Raw genomic sequence first — 25,989 nt, 5'->3', positions numbered from 1 at the left:
GACCTCTAAACTTTTCCAGATTTTACACAAACATGCACAAGGAATATAGGCATCAGATGATAAGGTGTCAGATTTTTAACATACAGACATTTGGAGTAATACCTTATTTTCCACTACTACTCCCCAGAACATACCACAGAGTCCTCACACCTCTTAAAATGTGCACAGAAAAATCACAAGAATGATGATATTATTTATTTAATTTTTACAAGTCTGCACTATGAATTATCCATCTTTTTAAAATTATGCTCTGGCCCCAAAGGGGTGTGGTTTTCCAAAGCTCATGGTGGAATTTCTGGTTGTCCACTTCCCCCAAGCTCAGCTTGCTCACAGATGCAGTGCCCCTCCCCGTTTCCTTCCAAGAGGAAGCCATTTACGACCCCCCTAATTTAACATTTGCCTGGGCCAAGGACAGTGCTTTGTTTAGTTTCCTGCAGTCCCCAGGTGCCACTCCCCTAATTCAATCAGAGAGGTGTCATCTCCTTTTGGCAGGGGCAGCAGAATGCAGCCAGGCCTGGGAACACAGCTGCTGATCAAGTTTCAACTCCTGTCGGGGGTAGTTGTCAGGCAGAATTCAATCTCTTTCAGCCGGGCTTCAGCTAAATGTCACTTTGGTTCCCAGTTTTCTACATTCAAACCAAACTTGCAATTTTTACACATGCAGCTACAACACTGATTCTAAGTTCAAAACTACGACATTTAAACAATTTCAACCTATGTGACACTCAAAAGTTGGTCACTCATTTATTCTAAACATTTCGATTTTAGTGGCTTTAAACCCAAATTAACTTAAGCTGCTGACATCCCCAGCTATTTTCAATACATACATTAGCCAATTACTTACTTCCTTCAGCTGGCAGGTCAGGCGACCATTTTGTTGTGCGCAAAGACTGCGCGGTTCTCCAGGATTCTGACGCAAATGTGGGCTTTTCTGCCCTCTTGGATTTCCTAAGCCCACAGCAACAAGTGTTGCAGCATAATAGTCCAAACGTGGGTCATGACACCCAACAACAACTTATGCCCATCTTGAATATCATTGTAGGCTTCTATTCATTTTGTGGAGAAATAATTATCTCTCCTCTGTCTGCTTCAATGAAGCAACCTTTTCTTCCTCAGCTGCAGGTCCATGTTTGGGAAGTCTGTAATCTGCAGGTCACTTTGTGGTACTACTAAAGCTGGTATGCTTATCAACACCAATGGGCAAACTCCTCCCCATTTTGGCGGCAACTTTATAATATGCTCTTGATCCACAGGCCCAATAATGGTCCATCAGGACTGCTGTTCCTTCTTTCATGCCTGGTACATTGAAAACTCTGCCACTCTTGTGGTTTTCTCCAACTTTCACTGCACCATTATTTCTGAAGCATAAAGATGCATTCTTCAGGGGTAGTAGCTGCAATGGTCCCCCCTCATCGTCAACGAATGTCAACAATCTTGCAATCTAAGGCCATTGCTTTTTGCATTCCTTTTCAGCATTTGGCACAACTACTTCACACTGTCCATTTAATGCCTTTGCCTTGAACACAACCAATCCCTCAGCCCATCGTTCAGGAGTAAGCACTGCTCCTTTAATTTGTAGTTGACCTCTTTCCCAGCATTCTTGTATTTCCTTCCCATTCTTATCCTTGCATTGTAACATCTTGTTGTATTTAATCTTTATTTCTGCGCCATTTATTCCAGGCTGTTCGTATTTTATTATTTGATGCATTTTTTCTGCCTTCTTGCTTGATTTTATGTCCTGTGCATAATTGTCTTCTCTTTGAGATGTTGCCTTATTCATTCACATTATGGATGCTGTTCTGCCTTGGAACTGCCTTCTGGTTAGGCAAAGTGCAAGGTGTGTCAGGTAATGTGCCTTTTTCACTTATACTTTCTATGAATATTTTAGAGGTTCCCAAAGCACAAGTTATAAGGGAACACATATAACAGCTTTCATCTGACGTTCTCCTCTGATACCATAGGTTATTCTTTAAATGAGCCAAATTGTCAAGATACGTATTTATACATTCATGATTTTCCCCAACATCCCTTTTAAATTGAAATAAATGCCTAGTATCATTATAAAAAATGATATTCGGGATTTCATCAGGGGTAGCAGTAAATGTTTCATTGTCATCCACCATATCTGGATTGTTTCTTATAACCTGTCTAAATGTAATAATAATCAGGAAGAAAACACATGTCATAATGTAGAATGACACCACACTTATTATTCCATGGAAATTCATCAATTTTCTTGATGGCAATGAGCCTCTTATATTCTGAAACCTCCTCATTTTTGCTCAAACTTTTAATATGTAACTGTATGAGTCTCTATGTCTCTATGAATCACACCTTTATATCAAGAACTGCAAGATGATTGAAACAATTATTCTAAAAATACTATGATTGTTCTTAGGATTTCCAAGAAACTTAATGGCGTTGACGTATCTTCTTCTTAGAGCTAAATAAGACTGTAATATGCAGATAAAAACAGCATACACGAATGTGTGTAATGTTATTGGAATAGGTAACATAAAAATGAAGTGTGCTTTTCTTCTGTCAGCTCTGGTACTTCAATACATTAGCCCTCATTCCGAGTTAGGTGGTAGTCATGGCGCTATTTGCGCCATCATTACCACCAATAACGGTACCGTGTCCGGATTGGTGCAATGGGGACTTACTGGTCTAGTCCGACCTTGGCGGGACCGGTAAGTACCCATTCACCAAACCATTCCCCATGCCCATTTGTGCCCCCATAGGGCTCAATGGGAATGGGGAGGACGCAAATAATGTCAAGCCCGTTATTTGCACCCTGGTCCCTTAACGGGTCCCGTCCACAACACCAGGTCAGACCAGGCGTTAAGGGAGGGACCTGCTAAGGGACCTCATAGTAGGGTGGTAAGGGATTACCGGCACCGGTCTCCGGAATGTGGCCAATTGTCTCTTTAGCCTTTCTAAAAAAGTTCCAGGATAACTGCAAGTCTGTTTACTCCTTGCCAAATTTTAAAAGAAATTGGGCCTCATTACGAGTTTGGAGGTAGCCATGCCCTTAATAAGGACATGGCTGCCTCCAAACTCGGGTCAGGGTCCGTGGTCCATGAATGTGGAATCACCGGGCCATTCTGACTTTGGAGGGCCCGGTATTTCCCCATTCAGGGAACCCAGACCCGGACCATCCCCATTCCCATTTGAGCCCCCAAAGGGTGTTCCTCAGGGTGTGGCTAATGTTTATAGTGGGATTGTGGTGTTCCTGTAGTGTGGGAACACAAGTTCTACTTCCCTGTGAGCAGGGGTCAAGTCCTAAAAATTAAAGTGGGTGGACTCATCAACAAATGCAATCGAATGTGACGTTAACAGAAATTAGCATATACAGTTGAAATATGCACAATTAAATTGGCTTTGCATACCCACCCAATTTGCACTAGACAAATGGCATTTGCCTTTCATAAAATCAACACACAAAACCAAAAGAAGATATTTCCTTCTAATAGTGTTTTTGAAAACGTTAAAAGGTGTGCATGGTTTAAACTCCAAGAACCATTACAAAGGTTTTCGCTGGGATTTGCAGTACTGAAATAGGACATTTCACCTTTAGTTGTTTGTTATTTTTTATCAGGTTATATAGTGCAGTGGTGCAGTGGTCAAGTGTCCAGCCTGCAAACCTGACAACTGTGTTTCAATCCGAGAGGTCGGCTTTAATTCATAAATTCAAAGAGGACATTCAATATTTCTCATTTTAGCTGGGGGGGACTGAGTCCACCCTGTGAAAAAAGTGGGTGGACTCCGTCCCCCCGCGTTTACCCTCGACTTGAGCCCTGCCTGTGAGTCTTTCTGTAGTGAAACACAGTGACCTGCCGTGTGTTGCTGGAGTTCCAGCTGTCAATGTAGTCATGCTCTTTGCTTTTCTCCAAGGTAAGTATTACAAAAAAGTTAACTTTAGTCTGTTATCTGCATGCGGTAGGAGCTTGATTGTGTCTCCATGGTAACATTGTCTCCCCCTTTGCAGGTGCTGGCTGGTGACGAGCATCGGAACGCTGAAGGAACTCGTGCTGGATTGAGGGATAAGCAGCGCTGGGGAGGGATGGACAGCAGAGTGCAGAGGAGACAGCCGGAATCCGCGTGATACCAATGGTAAGTAATTCAATGTCTTTGCTGTTGTGGTTTGCATCTCTGTAATCTTGTCTTCTTTCTTTACAGGTCGCTGGAGTTTTGCAGAACGCTGAGACTCCCTGGTAAGCGCCCAGCTGCTGGTGCAGATCAACGCGAAGCAAGCTGCATGGCTGGGTATGGCCTCTTATATTGAACCACTCCCATCAGCTAGAGTGCACTTGCTGGTGGCTACCTGCCCTGATGGCGCCCATCTTGCAGGAAACCAGGAAGTGCCTTAATATTCCAGCCTCATAAATGTAACATAACTGGGTCCAAGTGGCCCTTACACCCAGTTTTTTCAGTCTGGGAGTGCTTGTAGTGTGAGAGTGAGAGAGCAAGCTAACCCTGGATGATGGGGTAGTGTGCCAAGTTCGGGTTAGGTCTGGGAATGGTCATGACACTCATTTACAAAATGAGGTCCATTGTCAGACCGCAAAACCTCACACACACCCCATCTTGGGAACACTTCACGCACAAGGAACTTGGCAGCGCACGTGGCATCAGGGTGTGTGCATGGACCTGCCTCGATCCATCTAGAAAAAGTCCATATCACGACCAACATATATCTGTAACTGTTGCATGTCTGCAACCTATTTACATAGTCTATATGTAGAGTATGCAGTAATAAAATGGCAGCGGAAAATGTCACCTGTGCAAAAAATTGCTGCAAATATGCTGTGGTTTGACCCAGTAAAGGTGTACCCCATTATACCATGCAAGGGGAGCAGGGGTTTGCGGGGGTGTCCCCCGCATCCTTTACATGGATTGCGGCGGCAAAACCACAGCCTTTTTGCCACGATTTTTTGTGTAAACTTTCATTTTTGCCACATTTTAACATATGGAACCATATGTAAGTGCTGAAATGGGCCATTGGGTTTATGAATTGTTCCCCCCCACTGTTCACAAAGTGTGCCCACCACTACATTTCTGGCACACAATGCAATTTACAATAAACTGTGCTACATGCTTTAACAGATTTGGTGAAAACCACTCTTAGGCTTTTGTAACAACTAGACTTTCTCAAGAGTCACATGCGTGGGATAGTGGAGCTGCTCCAGCACTACCCTCAATAATGCTAGAGGCATAACTGGCTTTCCTGTGCTATCCTGACTCCAAATTGCCTCAGTGGGGGATAAAGAACATCCCTGTTTATTCCATAATTCCTTCTCTTCTTGTGGTGATCACCCTTGTATCTCATTTAACTGAACAATAGACAGCATGGTACAGCCCTCCTTTATCAACATGCATCATCCTGTCATCTGTTTAAGACTTTCTATTTAAAAATTAGAAATGGTTGGAAATAGGCTGCCCTTTTGGCTTATAAATCTGTGGCTTAAATCTGTCCTTTTAGAATGCGATGAGCATTTTACGACTGGTACTCCTATAGGTTTATCCAATAGAGCTGCATGTTGCACTTGAGTGCTGTTTGCACGGAGGAAACCCCTCCTTTTCCAGCATGATAATCTTGGTTGTATTGGTGATGCCAAATAGGCGAAGTCAGAGTACATGTCACTTCCTCATCTTAGAATCACTGAAGCGCAGCGATAAGCACCAATAATTCTGAAGCCTGTGCTGAGCAATGCGAAGGCAATCTTGCACTTATCACTACTTCAAATCCCCCGCCCCCTCAGTTCAGCTTTACTACTGCTGATCCAGTATGCCTTCCGCCGGTCATTTGGTACATTTTTGAAGAACCATCAATAAAAAAATGTCCCCCCTTTCAAGGGAATTTTCTCTAGCTTGCGGAATTTCCTTATAGTTCTCAGATACATTGTGCAATAATATACATTCATCCTCTCTTACTGGTTCAGCCATGAATGTTGCTGGATTCCCTGTCTTACATCTGACAATTTTTATCGCAGGATTCAATATTATTACCTCGTATCCTGATGCTCTTTGTGTGGTCAATGTACTTTTGGGTTTCTCTAAAATTGCAAATAATGCATGTTCAACAAATAATGTTACTGAACACCATATTGTTGTACTGTCAGCTTTTTCAATCACAGATGCAACAGCAGCAGCTAAAGACTGCTCACAGGGGAAGTACCCTTTCATAACTGGATCTAAAATCCCACTATAATAGGCTAATGGTTTGTGTTCATGTCCTAATGTCTTTTTTTTGTAAGGACTGCTGTCATGACTTCTTCATTTGAATGGTAAAACAAATACAATTCTTCATGATAATCTGGAATTCCCAACACAGGGCCTGTACTGATCGCCTTTTTTAATTCTTCAAATTCTTTAGTCATTTTACCTGTCCATATTATTTTGCTCTTGCCCACATGTGCTTCTTTAAGTCCTTTTAAAAGTGGTTGAATATAGGTACTGTAATCGAAAAAACCCAGGACCTGCAAAAATTACATAGCACTACAAATGATTGCATTTCCCTCACTAATTTAGGTTTTGAAGTCTTCATTATTGCTTCTCCTCTTTCTGGCGTCACTTTCCTCCCCTCATGTGAAATTAATTGTCCTATATGCAAGACCTCTTCCTGGCAGTATTGTAGCTTCTTTTTGTCCACTTTATGTCCTTTTTCTGAGAGGATAGTCATAAGTGTGATTGAATCTTCTCTATATCTTTCTTCTGTCTCATTGCACACCAAAATTAACATATTGAACTATTGCACTTTTGAGCTGAACATTGCCTAAGTCCATCTGGAGGACTCTATTAAAGATTGACGGGGAATCACAGTACCCCGGGGGTAATCGAGTATGTTTCAGGCCGATTGCTCTATACGAAATGGAAGACAAATCCTGGGAGTGTTCATGGAGGGGAATTGAAAATAATGTATTTTTTAAATCTATCACTGTAAAATATTTAGCCTTAGTTGGGATGCTGCACAATATTTTTTGGGATTTGGAACTAAAGGAAAGTCAGCTTCGACTATATTGTTTAGTGGGAGAAGGTCCTCCATGAATCCCCCGCCAATTTTTCCACTGGGTACACAGCTGTGTTGCATGGAGAATCGGATGGTACCAATATTCCTTGCTTCATTAAAGCAAAATGTTGTCAAATATACCTTCATCCGCCTCTCTGGACATGGGGTATTGCTTTGCACATGGCAAAATGCTCCTAGTGTAAGCTTGATTTTAACTGCTCCTACTCCTGTTAATAGACCCACATCATATGGAGTTGTGGTCCATAAAATATTTGGCACTTTCTCTAAATCTTCCTGGAAAAATAATGGTTTATTTTTTTACCAACACCATTCTCTGCAGTATTTTTCTATTCTCTTCTCTTATCCACTAAGTATGATTTAGGAAAAATACAATGTTATCATCTGGGTACTAATCCTTAAAAAACTCCTAATCTTTCAAATATGTCAGCCTGTATCCTTCACTGAGGGCTATCACTGTTCTCCATCCTCTTCCTTCATCATCTGTCGAATGAAGAACCATCCTTTCCTCTCTAACCACCGTTGTTTATAACTCCAAAGGGATAATCTGCCCTTTTTCATCATCCATATGGATTTCCGCTCATCAGGAATTCTTAATAGTGTACCTATCAATCTGGGCAGACATGATAAAAAAGAAAAAACAGTCATTTCATACAAAAATACTTCTGGGTCCATAATGCTTTCTGGCATCTAAAGGCTAATATAAACTCTCTCACATTCATATAATGTATCCTTGGAGTGGAACACACTATTCCTTCATCAGTAAAAGATATTGGGCCTCATTACAGGTTTGGCGGTAGCCGTGCCCTTATGCCAAACTCCCTAACGGTGCCGGTGCAATCATGAGTTCTGCTCGCGGGTGCTGGTCTGCACACATGTTCAGATCAGGCGTGCAGTCCGGCACCCGCGAGCAGAACTTGTAATGTGGCGGAGAGGTAACAATGGCGCCGGTAGCACTACCGGCGCAGTTGTTGACTTTACGCCACATTCATAATGAGGCCCATTGTCATGTTGAGTTGTGTTATTAAGTCACGCCCTAATATGTTAACTGGCATTTGCCTAGACTACACTAATGGCATAGATATGTTGTGTTCTCCTATAGAGATTGGTAATTCCCTTGATATAAATCCTTCTACGTTCTCTTGGATTTTATGCCCTTCTTTGTCCCTTATTTACCTCTATAAATCCCCAAGTCATTCCTCTACACCTTCTGTATCTCGCACATCATCCCATGATGGTATTCCTGGTACCCCTTGCAGTACCCCTTGCAGTTCTCTACAGGGCTGTTGAAGACCCTCTCTCTTCCTCAAGTCATTCTTGTGCTTCGATTGTCACTATGCTTCTATGACATAGATATTCTATCTCATCATCTTTTAGTCCCCTACTTCTGTTCATTTCTTCTTGCCTTCTTCTCATCTCCTTTAATTCATCTTCCCCTCGCCTTCTCTGCAACCTACGTTCTTGCATTCTTTGCACTTCTACCTGCTTTCTTCTCTTCAAGTCTCTCCTTTTCTTTCCTTGCCTTGTACTTTCTTCATTCTTCCCTTCATTTGTATTCTCTTTCTTTCTCTTCTTTATATGCTCTCTCTTCTTCTTTTTCTTTCTTTTCCTGTAGTTCTCTCTTCTCTTTCTCGAACACCATCGACGCCCTTGTCATCCAGTTTGAGTAATATCTGTTCCCACATCCATTTTGTTCTTTACCATTGTTATTCCCTTAGTTTTGTCCTTTATTTCTTTCTGCTTCTTTGCTTCTTCCACTATTTCCATATGTTTATCTTGTCTGTCCTTCCTCTCACCATGTTGTTTGCTTCTATTGTATGTCGAGATATATTTTCGTTCTCTGCTTTTGCTCTCTTCCACATTGTCCTCACTGTTATAAGTACTGTACTCACATGTTGAAATAACGTACCCCGCCACTTCTTTCAATTCCTTTAAAGGATCAAATCCCTTCTCCTCTGTGTCTACGTTCTTGTTTTCAGGAGGGGAAAGAGGAGCCAAAGGCTTTTTATCCTCCCCTTTATACTGATTAAGCATCCACTCCTCCTCCGCTGGATCTTCTTTCTCACTCTGGTACATCTTCCATAGCTCTAAAAAAGCCAACCTTTTCTGTAACTTCTTTTCCTTATATGTAGCATGCAAATATGTTGTCATATGTTGCAGTATTGTTTTTGGCAACAAACCCTCCTGAGACCATGGCATGAGTGTCTTATTAGTCATGCCTCAGACCCATTCCGAAGGATATTTCCTTATTTTAGCTGTGTATCTTGGCGATGTCCTGCATAAGTGTGGAAGAGGAGTGTCTGCCATGGTGACAAGTCGATGTCGACTGTCTATACCAGGGGTCTGCAACCTTTGGCTCCCCGATGTGTCCCATAGTCAATGTCAGGAGATCATGGGAGTTGTAGTCCGAAACATCTGGAGAGCCACAGGTTGCAGACCCCTGGTCTATACTCATCAATTTTCTATTGTTCTCCTTATGTTATCAAATATACAACACTGGTCAATTTGAGCAGGCATCATCAATTTCCTCTTGATTATCCGAAAATTAAAATATTCTAATATTCAAAATATTCAAAATATTTAAAACTCTACACAACAATGTTCTTTTTGTTTCTTCATTTATACTTTCTATGAATTTTTGATATCTCGTTGTTCTATCATTGATATTTTTAAGATTCTCTTCTTTAATTATTTTAGTTTCCTTCGATTCTCATCCTTCTGATTGACGTCAATCTCTTGATCAAAAAAATCTAAAAATCACTTACATTTTTTACTGTCATTTTATATTTGCTAGTTTAAACACAACAAAAGCTTTACACTGACATATTTATAACCTTTCACATGTGCAATTCAATATATTTCCCCCACGTACAACTTCCTTTACTAACTTTAGTAAATGTATCTCCTCTCATTTTTGCCCCATTTTGGAGCTTGATAAACACTCTTCTTGTAGGCTTTGCCCCAGAAATCCTTAACACCCCTATCTGGAGTCTTTTTAGTGCATACCCTTCCATCCCCTAGGAACCGGGAATCGAGGTATGTATTTTTCTTCTTTATAATCCCCAAAAATTCTGTTACTTTTATATATACACATTATTTACAACACAGTCCCTCCCCTTATTTTTGCCCCTTTCAATGTTCTACTTACATCCATGGCTCAGCTCATGTAACTCTGTATCGACTCTCCCTCAACTGACCAGTTCGACTTCCGTCCGTTTCGTACCTGCGGGGAACAAACAGGAATTTCATCAAAAGGGGACCTGCAAACCACATGTATTGTTGCACCCCATTCTCCACAGGACGCTATTTTTGCTAATTAGCGGGAGCAGCTAAGATCTGGATCTGGACCTAGGTCGACAAGACCTGAACCTTCCACACTGCTACCAACATGTGCTCTAGCACCTTGAAGCGTCTCCTGTGCTAGATGGAATTACTGATAAAGATCTCAGACCAAATAACAGGACTGACTCAAAGAATATGGCAAACTACTGCTTTATTCTCAGTTTAAAGAAGCAGGGTTAACTGGCAAACATCAGACGGACGCTTGCACACTGACATACAAACTTGATTACATAGAGGTCTTACAACACAATATGCATCATCTATGATGTCATCCTACGTGGCAAACCATAAAACGTATTCGCGGGATGGATTGGTTAGGGGAACATGTCTACTTATAGAATGTATATGGGTTAGTACTTCATTGGCCGTCTCTTATCTGCAAGATACAAGTCGAATTACCTCTAAATACGTTTAATACTGATTATACCATGCAAAATGGCAGCGGATTGATCTATGAAACATTTTTTATAGCAGCTTGCCCCATAGACCCAATGATTGGTTGGCATTCTTACCCAACCTTGGACTTTCGGCTCGGCTAGCAGCACGTAAGCAAACCGAAACCCAGGTGCTTGAATCACGCCAGATTATTCCCTTCTTTCCCAATTAGACCATCATCTCTCATCCGACCAGCCATGAGCCAAAGCTTCCAGTCTGCACTTCACCTTGTAGCCTGCTTTCTGTTTTAGGACATTCAAGGAAGTGAAAGCACATCACTATCTTCATCCGAGGCTTAATGAATAGCCCTTGTTTTTGACTTCTGAGTCAGATGTTACGAGACCATGAATTTGTCCATTTCATCCTCTTATTTACTGCTATTTGATTTAATGATACCAGGTGCCATTGATTGGCACACACAGCTACTACCTTGGCATCTCTGAGGTGTTACAAAAAGAGTCTGGATGCAATGTGTGCTTTGTGATGCTATTTCTACACGTTGAGTGAGTGCAGAGTTTGTGGTGGAAGTGGGTGCCCTTTCAGGCTGTGCTTGTTCATCCAACCCTACCTCTGTGCTAGTGCTGAGGCTGGACTCAGGATCCGCGTTTGTAGCCATAAAAACCTCTCTCAGTCTTCTCCTATCAGAAGAGGAGGTGTAGTCAACATCCTGGTCATCATAATCATTACCTTCATCACCATTACAACCACCATTGCCATCTTTGAAATTAGAGATAAAGTAGTGGAATGGGTGGGAGATGCAGTGGGTGTGCTACACTAAAAAACATCCTGCTCCTCTAAAATGGACCATTGGGCATGTCTCTGCTGCCCCTGATTTACTGCTTGCTGAGAGCTGCAAATCCAACCTCCCTCCTCAGAAGAACATCTGCTCCTTCTGCCACAAATTCTGCGGCAATCTTTTCAGCGGGCACCTGAACAGACCCCTGCAGAACTATGTCATGTATGCTGCTCTGTTGCAACAAGGGAGCATGACTCTCTCCCTTGTGCAAACTCTGATTTTAGGGAAATTGGGCAGAGAAGACATTGGAAGGATTAATTACCATTCCCACAAGTGGCCTTTGAATGCTTAAAGTACTTGTAGCAGCAGGGGATGCACACATTGTGGTTGTGACTGGCATTGTACTATCCTACTACCCAAGATCCAATGCTTACCCAGTAATTAATTGCAGGGTACCATGAGAAATGTCCATATTCACTTCTTCTCTCCCATGTTTAATTAGTATTGTTTTATGCCTAAAAAAACACAGGCACTTACAGTCCCTTTTCCAAAGAAGGTTGTGATGTGTGCCTGAAACCTGTAATCAGGTCCACTACCACTGCCTCCAACAATTCTGGCACCCCCAAAATGTTCTCTTCCCCAAAACAATTCAACTGCTTGTTTTGTGTTTGAGCATACACATTCAAACAACTTGGCCTAGACATATTTCTCCTCTACCCTACTTGTTTCATTGGGCTCAAACAGTTTGTGTGCTATGTCACACAGCTAATCAATATACCACCCACAACCTCAAAAATATTTTCCGGCAAACCCAAATGTTTCTCTTCTTGAATAGGTGAGTGCACCTATTCAAACAAACTGGCTCTGTAGATTCTCCTCTGGCCTACTGCTCACGGTGTGCTCAAGCAGGTGGGTGCTGTGTCACACAGCCAATCATCCTGCCACTAATTTCCTGCATGCAACAATTATTGTGGCACCCGCAAAATGTTTGCTTCCCTCTGAAAAATGTGAATGCTTATTTTGGGTGTGAGTTGGGCCAGTGCAAATTCCTTCCAGCAGGTGGTGTGATGCATCACACAGCTAATCAGCTTGCCAGTCATTTCCCTCCATACTGAACCATTTTTCCTTCCAGCATCCCCAAAGAGTTCTCATCCCCAAAACAATTCAACTGCTTGTTTTGTGTTTAAGTGCACCTGTTTAAACAAGCTGACCTAATGCTGGCATTCTGATCAAGCAGATGGTGTGTCAAGTCAGCTAGTCAATCTGATACTAATTGACCACCACGTGGAGCAGTTTTTCAGGCATCCCCAAACTGTTCCCTTTCGCCCCCAAAAAATCAACTGCCTGTTTTGTGAGAATGCACCCATTAAAACAAGCTGGGCCAAAGTCCTCTGATGGCCTACTGTTCACAGTGAGCTCAAGCAGGTGGTTTGTTGCATCAGACAGCCGTCAACCTGCCACTAATTTCCCAACACGTCAACAATTGTACCGGCACCCTAGAATGTTTTCTTTACAAAAAAACAATTCAAATGCTTCTTATGCATGTGCTTGCGCCCCTTCAAACAAGCTGGTCAAGCGCAAATTCATTCTCTGGCCTAAAGCTCACCGTGTGCTCTAGCAGGTGGTGTCTTGTGTCACACAGTTAATCAACCTGCCACTAATTGCCTAATGCCTTCATCAATGTGTCTTGTACCCCCAAAATGTTCTTATGCCCAAAACGCTTCAACTGCTTTTTTGTGAGCGTGCTCCCAGTCACACTTGCTGGCATGGCGCAAGATCCTCCTCCAGCCAAGTGCTCAGAGTGTGCTGCAGCAGGTGGTTTGTTACATCACACAGACAATCAACTTGCCACCAATTTCCCTCCTCCTTGAACAATTCTTCCACTACCCCCGCAAGTTGATGGTGAAGTGAAGGTGCAAGAGCAATGTGCAGTGATAGGATTAGTGGTGTGACTAATGACTTGCGCAAAATAAAAGAGGTGATGGCTGGAATGTTTGGAATTAATCCTAACCTCTGGCATTGTTCTGGGAAGCCCTCCTGACCATCGCACTTCGTTTGCCAAGACATTACAAAAGTGGAAAGTTCATGTGCAAATCAGGCAAGGTCCCGCCCCAAAAGAGGACTCGTGCCCTGACATCTGATCAAGCTTGGGAAGTCAATCCATATAAGGCCTGATGCTGTGTTGGGTTAGTGTGGGTAGTGGGTCCAAGTGCATGGTCAGCACATGAGATCTTAGCCGAAGTAAGGATGTGCGGTATTTGGAAAGGCTTTGGATGTGAACAGGTGAACTCAAGCACAAGCAGTACACAGTTCAAAAAGATGTGTTTCGGGAAGATTTCAAAAATCTTTTTATCTGCCAGGTGGGGGAAGCTTTCTGCACACCTATGGCCCCAAGGGCGCGAATGGTTAACTTCCCTTATTTGCAAAGTATAACAAAGGAGTGGCTGATAAGTTAAGGACCTTAACTCTTCTTGTGTGGCGTAATTATACATTACACCTGGAAAAGGAGGGATGACTACTCTTAAATCACATCTGCGAAGACAAGAGATTGATAAATGACTCTGCCCGAGGGTGACAGTATAGTTGTATGATTCCATGTAACATGCAACATGTAACATGTTCTCTCCTAGAAGCTCATGCGATCATATGAACAGAAGCATGTTGGGCTTTTTCATCTATTCAAACGGGAAGGCTTGGGGTCTACAGATTGGTGTAATGTGGTCTAGCCATGTATTATAGTTGCATCACACATGAGTACTTGTATAAGGTTCCTGGTAAGAAGATTCACTATTGTCTTGGTTTTATGGCTTTAAAAGAACACACTTTTAACTAGAGCATTGATCTGAAGGTGCCAGAACCATGCTTTCATCCAGGGTGACCCTCAGTGTCTCACTTATGTGTGTAGGGTAATCACAGCATAAAGCAATGACATATGGAGAGCATGGTGGGGTTTTGAACTGCAACCAGAACAACTTTGAATTTCCAGGAGCCATTTATTAATATGTTGATATGTGTAGGGGGTGCCATTTACTTGAAGAAGGTATTGACTATGTTGCCTGCATTGGATGTTCTTATCGATTACATCTGGTAATCATGTGTTGGCCAGATGTTCATTGTACATACAATTGTATGATGGAGATCTCTGCAGGACTCTGTACTGTATTCTGCATGAAGGAGTGAGTGGGGCCCTTTTTAGCTCACTGTTCCCTGTGAGGCAGAAATTATGAAAATAAATGTTAAGCGATGGTGGAGAATTTGCCTTCTGGTTAAAGGCGCAGCAGATGCAATGGGCGGTCCCAGGCCAAACATATATCCAGGAGAATCCTCATTCTCAATGATGCTGGGACATCTAAATAAGCTTATGCTCAGGCACCTTTCTTTTTGTTAATAATACAATTTATGTAGCGCTCCCCATTAGAGACCATCCCTGCCTCTGAATGAAGAGTTAGTGGAGCTCTGGGCACTATTGTGAATTTGCAATCTAGTCATTTGAAAGTAACACGTGTAGTAACTGTATCAGACTCAATAGTAGACCGGCAATGTTTTTTTCTGCTTTTAAAGCTAACAGCAGGGGTAATGTTGAAAAGTCATTCAAATAGATTGTTTAGTCTCTACTGATTTCCCAGAGAGTATTCTAATCAGAGATAGACTTTGAGAAAGACTCCTCCATATGTTGCAAAATTATGTATTCCTATGATTTAGTTCGCATTTAGAGATTGATGATGAGATAGAAGAGAGGGCCTAATTTTGCATCGGAAAAACAGCTCCTTTTGTGGGAATGGTTGAAGCTAAACAGATGGTCAATTTCCTGCAAACCCGGATATGGAAAGAATATTAAATTCTAGCACGGAGTCTCTGTGGTGCCACTCTTACAGTGCAAGAATAGCTCATCTGGATGTGCATGAGCTAAATGACATTTTGATTAAATATTACTAAATTGGTGTATATACATTTTACATGACTTTTAGATTGATGAAAAAATGTGTGGATGTATGTGGTTTAATAAGTGGTTCTAGCGGATCTTTAACAATAGGAAGCCTATAAGTAAAGTTCTGTTTAAATGCAGAAACACATTGATTGAGTAAACAGCATTTTTATTAATATATTAGACATTGTAGCAATATATGGGGACATTTATGAAGGAGATATGCAGGTTTATATGTACTACTTTCTAAGGGATTTGCTTCATTACTGCTCCTTAAAATGTATGTATGTGAATATGATGGTAGTTATTTAGGATAAGTATGAAGTGAATTTAACTGACTAATGTAACCTATGATTCTGCAGAACTGTTAATGAGGTATTACCCAATTTGATCGAATATTATTGATCAAATGGCACATTTGACCGAATTCGGCCAAGAGCATTTGATCGATTTGATTCGATCAAGTTGGGCAAGAAATACCGGCCATGGGGAGCGCCCCATATTCGGTATGTTTGGCCTTGGGGGGCTGCAGGGGTATTCCCCTGCTTCCTGAAGATTGGAGGCCGGGGTCGAAAAAAAAAAAGAAAAGGACACTCCATAAATCCATCAGTTGGATGAAATGGTGCTACACAAGATACAACACATATCAACCTCACTACTCCTGAAGAAGGCAGTGGATTGATTATCCTGAAAACAATGTACAGGTGTTGCGTTAGGGCTTGCTTCAGAGAGTAATCTGCAATGTTGTGATGGTGGTTCCTCACTGCGATTGCTGCCTCTCACGTCAGCTTATTTGAGAGTTGGGTGGGTTGACATTTAGGCAGATCAGTACCCGGCGAGGGGGGTGTGGCGGCCTCCCAACCCATGGGGAGACTCAGAATGCGGGTGTTACCAGACGGTAATCCCGCCGCCCTGAGCCTCATGGCTTGTGGCTGCCATCTCCCCTTGCCGTCGAATTGGGTAAGTGTTCCGCTCCCCAGTCCCCTTCCCCCCTCCACAGATGTTCATTTCCCCCCTCCACGCCCATCCCTCCACTTATCTCTTTATTGGCTCCTCTTCAGAAGCGGACGTGCTGGAAACACTTGTTTGCAGCACGTCTGTTGCCGATCCGCCACCATGGAAACGAATAAGGGACTACTTGTAGTACCTTCTCCCTTCCAAGGCGGACATTTTTTTGTTTACATTTTTCCTATTTTTTGAATGGCCACCATTGAAAGGGAGAAGGGAGTACATCTGGTCCCTTCTCCCTTTCCATGGCAGCCATTTTGTTTGTTAACTTTTTTAACTATTTCCAATGGCCACCATGGAAAGTGGGAACGGACTACGTTCTCCCGTCCTTGGCAGCAAGTTATTTATTTATTTTTTCTTCATTGCAAAACATGCAGCTAGGAAAACTGCTTTTAGTAATAGCAATAATCCCCTGACCGGGGTGACATTACTGAGTCAGGTAATGCCCCGGGGCCTTTGTTAAGGCCCAAGCAAATCTATGGGCTCTAGGGCATTACCTGACCTGGTAATGCCCCCCGGCAAGGGGATTATTGCTTAAATAAGGTCCTCAAAAAGAAAATAAGAGATTTTGACAGAAGGAGGAACTATCATAGTGGAGATCAAGAGTATTATGTTTTTTTAATTAATATATTGTTTTTGTATTATTATTATTGTTATTAATATTTTGTATACCACAAACCTGTCTCTGGAGCAATTAAGTGCTTTACAGGTCAAACATGGAAAGCGAGAATTTAACAAGTCATCAAATAAACGTTATTAATAAATACCACACTACAATAAAGGGAGGATTTTATAGGATGAGACAGGTCTTCAGTTTTTTCCAAAACTGAAAGAATCTTAGAGCACTCCATATTGCCGCTGGGATGGCGTGCCAAATAACCGGAGCATAGCATGAGAAGCACTGTTTTATAGTTTTCACTTAGTGAGCCACTTGAGTTGACACAATGGTTTTAATGCAAGATTACTATGTGCCACCCTATGGTTTTTGTTTGGCTGTCAGGTAGGGAAGGTCTATTGATATTCTGACAAATATAGTAAAATATGTTTTAAGAATAAAATAAAACAAATGATATATTCTGAGCACTGTTAGAACCATGTATTGTGATGGTGTCCGGATAACATTGAGGCCTCTGTGGTTTGAAGAGCATAGGAGAAATATCCTGGTTACTTCATATTTGGTCAGTCAAAAGCCAATACTGCTGTCTATCTGGTTATCTGGATGAAATCCAAATGTATCGTAATCAAGATGCTTATGATGGTGGCAGCTGGAGGGATGCGATATAAAATTATCAACCACTTTCCTTAAGGCAGGGAGTGGAGCACAGGTCCCAAATCCAGCAGATTGCGAGGGTTAAGAATATTTTTAGGATATACTTAACGATCGCTGATTGAAGAGAGCAAGCATTTGCCTGAAGGTTTAACAGGTGAAAGAAGAAATGAAGCAACAGGGTTTTCCATAGTAGGCCTGAAGAGTGCCCGCTGGTCATGTTGTGGGTTTAGGATTCCCCAAAATAGGTATGAAACTCCCTGTGGGTGGGAATTAAAAGAGGAATGTTTGGCCGTTGGGGATGGTAGCACATGTGCAGCATAGGGGATGGATTTGGGATTCCTGGAGGTTCAGCAAATTATCCCAATATCTGGCGTATTAACTCAGTACTGTACCTGGCCTTTTGATTGGACAATCTGGACATATACCTACTCCCCCAAGATTTTATAATTTTTGGAGGCGACGAACGCAGGGAAAAGGGGCACTTGTTTTTGAAAGGTCAAGCCAGGATATGGTCCATGGTCATGACAATGGTCTTAAACTTCCCTAATCTTTATGGGTGTTCAGTGAAAATGGAGAATATGGAAATGGGGAAAGTCAACCACCTTTTTATTATTCTGCCCGTACCATGAACAAAATCGAATGCAATCAGTGATGCACTTAAGCACTCCCCAAAAAACACATCCATGCAATCTCCACCAATGAACTCATCTACGCGCGACATGAATTAACTGAAAATAGCCAGATCTATTGGCTTTATGAATATTTGTTAATTTATAGACGGGCCTGAAGTGATCCACTTTTGAGAAATATGTCATTGAGAGTTAAAGAGCTATTGGTTTGTTGCTACAACCTTACAAAAATACCTGATTGTGGAATTCATTTCAAGTGGTAGGTAACAAGAAGAATGAACATTTAAGGGGTCAAATTGGCCCTTGTTAGGAGTCCGGCGTTAAGTATGGCAGTAATTCTGCCAGGCTAATTCCGGCGGTTTTCGGCGCTAAATCCACTGGATTAAATTCGCCAGAGCTAATCACACCAGTTTAATTGGCATCTATTTTCTGGGACTCCCAAATTCGATAGAGTGGTAGAAGTGTTACCTCCACTTTTACCACTTACCACTGGACTCGTAATGAGTGCCGCAATACCATGAAGTATGTGTATCCAATAAAGGCGCTGGGAAAAGCACTTTTTGAAAATTGATTTTGATTTCTTTAATTGAAATCATAACATTAAGACTACACTGAGCATAGGCAGTGTCATGTAGCTAAGATTTTGATGTTCTGTTTTTTGCAGCCCAATATCAATTATTTTAAAGAGAGGAGTTTGAAAGGCATACATTACAGAATATACCTTCTCTTTTCCAGGGAATTCAATATAGTGTGGTAAGTTTCAATACAGTGCTTTCTATGAAACACAGCTGGGCACACAATCCTGATTTCTGTTGGGAATGACGTTTTCTCAGAAGTCAAATGAATCGAATTGGCTTTCAAAGAAGAATTACAGCGTGCACGCAGTTTGACAAAAGCTAGGCTTTGAAAGCACAGGTTTTGTAGAAAAGAAATAGAAGAGTTAAATAGATTACTGTACTATGTGTGCTTTCAGAGAAACCCGCGGAGGCTTAGTTTTAAAAAAGAAAACGCTTTTGAGAGCCACTCTCGCAAAGTGAGTTTTTTCAAAGGGAGTCCGAAAGGCAGGTAACTCGATACGGAAACACTGAGGAAATGACATTGCTAAGAGCTTCTCTTGGAGATAAAGGGCCCTAGGGTCAGCCTGCAGAACTGGGAAACGAAACGGCGTAGATTTGACCACAGGGAGCCCCAATTCCCCTTTTACCTTAAGGAACAGCAGGACTAATAAACAATTCAGTGAGCACATTTTTTCAAAAGCCAGTTGTTTTCTGATGGTATTGAGGGACCCGCTTCCCTCCTCCTCTCTGCATGGCGTGTGATGTGAGGTGTGTGTGGAGTGGGAGAAAATGTTGAACGCATGCAGAATACGCCCACCGCTGCTGCTCCACCAGAGGCAGCTCGAAGATGTAGCCGTGGTGGCGGGCGGGCGGGTGGGACTTTCTCTGTATGTACTCCACTTGAGAAGATGTCACCAAATAAAGTAACCCTTCAAAGGACGTACTGGTGCCTCACGACATCTTCCTTTACAACAGCTATCAGCAGATGGTCTTGCGGGGACGCGCATGCTTGCATTTCTCGGGCGCGACGTCATATTGTCACCAGGGAATTTCGGCGCTTTCGAGTCCGGTTTTGACTACCTCGACGCATTTTGAATTTTAACGTGTATTTTTTTCTCTCAAAAGTCCTGACTAAGCATCTTCTGATTTACTCATTTTTAATGGACTTTTAATTCTAATTGAATGTACACAGTCGCATATTGATCTCGTAAGCATTTATCTGAGGACCAGGAATGCACAGAATGCAGTGACAATTCAAAATAATTTACAGCGCAATCAGGCCACAGTAGTGGTATATGAGAGCTAGGCAAATGCGAACTCTCGGGAGGATAGCACAGGGGCAACGTGCTCGCCTTGGAACCAAGCCCACACGAAGCACCACAGGTTCGATCTCCGGGTCCAGCTCTTGGGTATTAAGCGCGTTCTAAATAACATATATCATGAACATAACGGAAATAATACTGCTACAGCTGCAACAAGTATTTGTTCTGGAATTTTATCAGCAATTTCAGCTCACACTTTCACTTTCAGGTACCATTGTAGGGACATCCACATGGATGATGCCAACGGCGAGATTTGCACAGAAACAGAAGGGAATTTCACGAGCATTCGTTTTCATTGAACTGTACCAGAGGTGCATTTCTCGCCCCACAAGGATGCTTGAGTCTACCCCTGGAATGCGCATGAATACTAAGCAGAATTACTTCCAGCACGGTGAGTAAACAAGAATGACAGGCAGTTGCTCCTGGCATTTCATGACAATGTGCACTAACAGATGGTCTCAATTTGCAGCTCCGATGTTCCCAGGTTTTAAGAAATCCCAGACCTCAGCCCAGGACAGAGTGGTAGCGGTTGCCAAGGCGATCGGCGCTTGCTGCAAAACTGACTCCAAGCAGGCTTTAATTCCCACAGACGTTATGAATTATGTGGATGTGTTGACGGTGGTAAAGCAGGCATGCTTTGAAAATAAGTGAAAACCAACACACATAGATGGCAGTGCCTTTTTTACTAGTCCACTTTAAAATCACAGTTTATGATAACATAACATATGCCAGGAAACATTATAAAGTAACAGAATATAAGCATTCATCAACGTGACAAAGTAATCTGTAAAACCGAACAATGGAAGTCAACCAGTGGGAGCACACCCAAATGCACAAAAGTGCTTCAAACGGTATCAGGTAATAAAATTGCGGCAAAAATACCACCGGAAAAAAAAAATCGCCGCAAAAATGCAGTGGTTTGACCCAGTGAAAGTGTACCCCATTATACCATTTAAGGGAGCAGGGGTTGCTGGGGTGTCCCCTTAAATGGTATAATGGGTCTGGTGGTTGTGGGGGTGTCCCCGGCATCCTTTACATGATTGTGGTGGTAAAACCACTGCATTTTTGCTGCAATATTTTGTATACACAGCCATTTTTGCCGCGATTTTAAGACATGGAATCCATCAAACACATTGGTTGAGTTTTACTGTAGCTTCCAAAGCAAGTTCCTCAGTATTCCAATAGAGAAGAGTGTCTCCAAGCCAAACTAGTCCAACACATTTCTTTACTTGACTTTACTTTATTTATTATGCGCATCCATGGACCCTGGGCGTTGAAGGCGCAACAGGACATAAACAACAATTAACATTTATGAGCCAAGAACATAATCCAGCTTGTAGGTTCATAGAAGAAGCAGAGATTTAAATAGCCTAATTAAACAGATGGGTTTTCAATTTCTTTTTAAAAATGTCTAGAGATTCAATCCTCTCAGCTCTGGAGGGGAGAGAATTCCAAACCTTAGGTGCAATTGCAAAGAAAGCTGTGTTAGAAACATTCACTGTTCTGCATTTGGGGATAAACAGGAGATGCTGATTGTTCGATCTCAAAGATCTGCCACAGGTTCTTATGGTCAGAAGATGCTGTAAATAACTGGGCATTTTTCCCTGTCCCCACTTCTGTATACTAGTCAGGGTTCGAAATAGATTTCTATTCATGAAAACCTTCAGTTACTCATTTTGTCCACAGAATCAGCACCCTCTCAAGCAAATGACAGAGCAAGAGCCACAGGTGGGGCAGATGTCTACTTCCGCTTTGGATGGTGTAGATGTCTACGCGTTTCAGTTTATGAAGGTTTTCATGGACTGAAACGTGTTGGGCTCCTTAACCTTGGACATATTACTCGCACACAATGTTTAGAAGCAACCTCCTATTGCAGCATTCCTAAACCTTGCGTGGAAGCAAACATATTATCTTTGAGTCATTCACCTAAAGCCTTTGAAGCACTTTTTTGCGCTTGGGAGTGGTCCATCTAGTCAAGTTTCATGATTACATCTTTCAGAACATAGCGCCTAAAACAAATACCCCAAGTTTTTTTTAACTTATATGTTAACAGTAAGATATACAAGCACCGCCTACCACACAGTTAATCTAGTTTGAGTGATAAGTAGATGCTCTAACCTACCAGAAGGAACTGTGTTTCCTATGTGATACTTTGCATGTTCTGAATTGGCTTTTCCTATCACAGAGGCCGTATAGGCCCCAGTTAATCTTGATCAAGTGTATACATTGCAATAAATGTATCATGCATGTATCTGTGACACATCCTGATTGATTCCAAGAGCAGAGTGTTTTGTCTGACACGATAGACAATGGGTCTAATTTACAAACTTTTCATTGGCGCAAAGTAACTTTGCGCAGTAAAAGTACACTTTGCACAGCACAAAAAGTCAATTACCGATTCACAGATCGAACTTTCCACTGGCCCTTCTCACTTTGCACTGTGCAGGAAAACTTTCTGCGATACAGATCGCCATGCTTCGGCTTTGGAAGGGCCAACTAAATAAGGGGCAGAACATGCAAAATCCCTGTTCAAGCCGGAAAATGAGGAAGAACATGGACGTGGGGGGAGGCAACGTGCAAACAACAAAAATGGCCAATCGGGATCCACCAGGGGGCGCCGAGATGTTCTGAAGCATCTCCGCTCGTCTCCCCAACTGGGCGCTAATCGAGGGACCTGAGCCCCCCCCCGACACCCCCGGAGCGAGACATACACCCCCCCCCAGTACGAAGGTGCAGGGCACCCCTGGCTCAAGCCCGAGCCTCGGGGATGCAAAGGAGCCGGAGTTACAGCCCCGCGAGTCCGGAGGGCGCAAAGTCCCTCCCCCCTGCGGCTCTAGAGGCTCCGCGGCACGCAGCGCCGAGCCCGGGCCCAGGGAAGGCCCACAGAGACCCAGGCGACCGAGGCCACAGACTTTCGCCTCGGCGGCGGAGCAACGGCCCGAGAGGGGATCCCGGAAGCCCGAGAAGAGGACGCGGCGGCAGGCCGCGAAGCACTCCCAACGGGGAGGCGTGATCGTGCACCCCAGAAGCGCGCGGAGCCCCCCGATCGGCGCAGGAGAGACCCCCCGAGGTAAGGAGGCCCAACCCGGAACTGGGCACCCGCCGGGGGTAACAAGGCCCGTCGGGGGGGGAAGGAGAAGAACCCTGTGTAGCCCACACAAGCACCCGGAGACGGCTTGGGGCGCCGGGCCCACCTGGGAGCATCTACCCCCCGCAAGTGCAACATAAAGTCGCCCCAGGGGGTCCGGGGCTCCCCTCCCGCCCCCTCCTAGCTCCACCACCCCAGGCCACGGCCCCAACAGCAATGATCTACAAGGTGAAAACACGAGAGGGGGAGGCCCCCACCCACTACGGTCTCCCGGAGGTGGAGCAGGCGGGCCCGAAGTAGGCCTATGTCCTGGAGGGAATCGCTACAGAGATTCCAGCGTCCGCTTCTAGAACCCCCCACAGCCCCTGGAATGGCGGCCCAAACGCAGCAAGAAGCAACAGATGCAAACGTTGTCTCCAGGGGAATGGCGGCCCTTCTCGAGGAAATTAGAGGATTCCGCGCAGACATTACCCATAGGCTGGACTCCCTAGACAAAAAGGTGGACAATCTAGACGACAGGGTGCAGGCATTGGAAAATAACACTACCTCGAATGGCATCTTCGAGACGCAATTTGACATGCGCCTATCGGAACTGGAGAGAAGAGAGGAGAAATGTTCTCTAAAAATGGACGACTTGGAAAATAGGGAACGGCGCTGCAACTTACGCTTCTTGGGTTTCCCGGAGCACGATGGCGAAACCCAGGCGGACATCGTCAAGGCCGTAAACGCGGTGGTGCGAGTGCTCTTTGATGGGGTCAACACCAACGAGCCCACTGTTGACAGAGCTCACAGAGCGGGGGCAGCCTCCAGAGGCCCCAGGTCCGTCTTAGTCCGCTTCCACTATTTCTCAGAGAAAAGCAGGATCCTCGAGCTCGCTCGCAAGAAAGGCCCGGTGGACTGGGAGGGGGCCCAGATCTCCGTTTATCAAGACTTATCGGCCTTCACTCTGGCGAGACGCCGCCTTTGTTCCCCTCTGACAAAAATGCTCCAGGCCAAGGGGGTCCGATACAGGTGGGGGTATCCTTTTTCTCTTTCTTTTGAATTCGAGGGTTATAAATATGCCCTGGTCACCGAGGACGACATCCATAGGGTGACGGGGGAGCTCCTAGAGGGCTCGGGATTGGAACCAGGCGACCACGATCGGGAGCGAGCCCCAAAGGGCCCAAAAGGGAACAATGCTCCGAAGGAAAGGCGCAGAGTACGAGGCCAAAGGAAATTCAGGAGAGTGGCCCCAACGTCTCCGGACATCCAGAATGGCTGAAACGAACCATTGGAGGCCGACGGTCAACTCTTTCAAAAAACGTTTCAAGGGGGGTGGTTGATATGATTTTTCGATGTGTATGGACCCCGATGAAGGGGGGGGGGCTCATAAGGGTGCTTATGAAGAGGTAATGAGCCCGGAGGAGGGAGACATGGTTGGCCGGTTGTGTGACTTTGGGACGATGCCTCAACACAACCAGGCGATCTGGGGGGAGGTGGGTGGGGGGAGAGAGGGGGGGAAGTTGGGTTGTTGGGGGAATAGTTATATTACGCCAAGGCTCGGAGACTTGACCACACAATTTGTTATCTACGGCACTTGCATCCTCGAAATTGGAGCTACGAGCATCAAACTGCGCCCCAATGGATGACTCGCTCCAATCCTTGTCAGTGGGGACTTTAAATGTGCGTGGGCTCAACTCACCCACCAAGAGGTCGCTCCTTTTGCGTGAGTTTAAGAGGATGAATCTACAATTCCTCTTTGTGCAGGAGACCCACTGGGTCCGGGGGAAGGAGCCCAAACTCAGGGCCAAAAGCATAGAACGGGTGCTCTTTGCCTCTGCCCAGACTAAGAAGAGGGGTGTGGCTTTACTGGTTTCTCCCGGGGCTCATTTTGGGTTCAAAGCGTCTAAAGCTGACCCTGAAGGCCGGTACCTCATGGTAAAGGGGGATGTGCGGGGACGTCTGTTTACCTTGGTCTGCATATATGCCCCAAACGAGTCACAGGACACTTTCTGGGAAAACATGAAGGCGACAATAGTCGCATTTACGGAAGGCTCTCTCCTGGTGGGTGGGGACTTTAATATGGTGCTGTGCCCCGAAAGGGATAGGAAATCCGTGAACCCTTGCCCTAACCTCCGTCTTTACAAAAAAATGGCATCAACCTTTCAGAAAGTGAATGAGGAATTGGGGTTGTGCGACTCGAGTACACCCAAGGAAGGCCTAAACCCCGGCTTTACTTTTTACTCAAAACCCCACGATGTTTTCTCACGAATAGACTACATTTTAGTGGACTCGCCCATGCAGAGGGAGGTCGCCGGCGCAGGGGTGGAAACCGTCCCCTGGACGGACCACGACATGGTTAAGATTAGGATTGGCCTCCCCCCTGCCCCGGCGGTCTGTTCCCGTTGGAGTTGTAACGACCTCCTTCTGCATGACAAGGAGACTCGTCAAACCCTCCTGAAGGCCATAGAAGACTACTTCTCCCTCAATGACAACGGAGAGGTGGGCACCATGGGAGTGTGGGAGGCGTTTAAAGCAACTATCAGAGGTACCCTGATTGGCATTGGGGCGGGAAAGAAAAGGGAGAGGGAACGGGAAGAGAAAGATCTGAAATCCAAGATAGAGGCCATACAACCGGGTGGAAAACTGAAAACACAGATGTTCCCGGGGC

Source organism: Ambystoma mexicanum, chromosome 5q (genome assembly GCF_040938575.1).
Source record: "Ambystoma mexicanum isolate Mex_15411 chromosome 5q, UKY_AmexF1_1, whole genome shotgun sequence".
Lineage (NCBI taxonomy): Eukaryota > Metazoa > Chordata > Amphibia > Caudata > Ambystomatidae > Ambystoma > Ambystoma mexicanum.
The sequence above is the reverse complement of the archived record's forward strand: the minus strand, read 5'-3'. Positions refer to the sequence as shown.